Source organism: Morone saxatilis, unplaced genomic scaffold (genome assembly GCF_004916995.1).
Source record: "Morone saxatilis isolate NCDOM2014 unplaced genomic scaffold, NCSU_SB_2.0 Contig4, whole genome shotgun sequence".
Classification (NCBI taxonomy): domain Eukaryota; kingdom Metazoa; phylum Chordata; class Actinopteri; family Moronidae; genus Morone; species Morone saxatilis.
The window spans coordinates 18,347,259-18,347,494 of NW_023339984.1; the positions used below are offsets into that span (position 1 = coordinate 18,347,259).

The 236-nt window shown below is 29.7% G+C and overlaps 1 protein-coding gene across 1 annotated transcript in view; it reads left to right on the forward strand.

Annotated features, from left to right (window-relative positions):
* The window catches only part of LOC118337963 (PC4 and SFRS1-interacting protein-like), a 9,096-nt gene that overhangs the window by 6,363 nt on the left and 2,497 nt on the right, over positions 1 to 236 (forward strand). The gene's annotated exons all lie outside the window — the stretch shown is intronic.

The following is a 236-nucleotide window of genomic DNA, read 5'->3' on the forward strand; positions in this document are numbered from 1 at the left end:
CACACACACACACAGAAAACACACCTCCTTTCTTTTCCCCGCCCACCAGAGAGACTGCATTATCCAATCAGAGTGCAGCATGATTACCTGATCAATATAACATTAAATAATCGTTACAAGTAAATAATAAGTATAATAAAAATGTCTTGTACAAAATAACAATAATCCACCTGATCTGTATTGTTAAAAAATTGTAATAATTAATATATACAAATAATTAGAACTGTATTAATTGT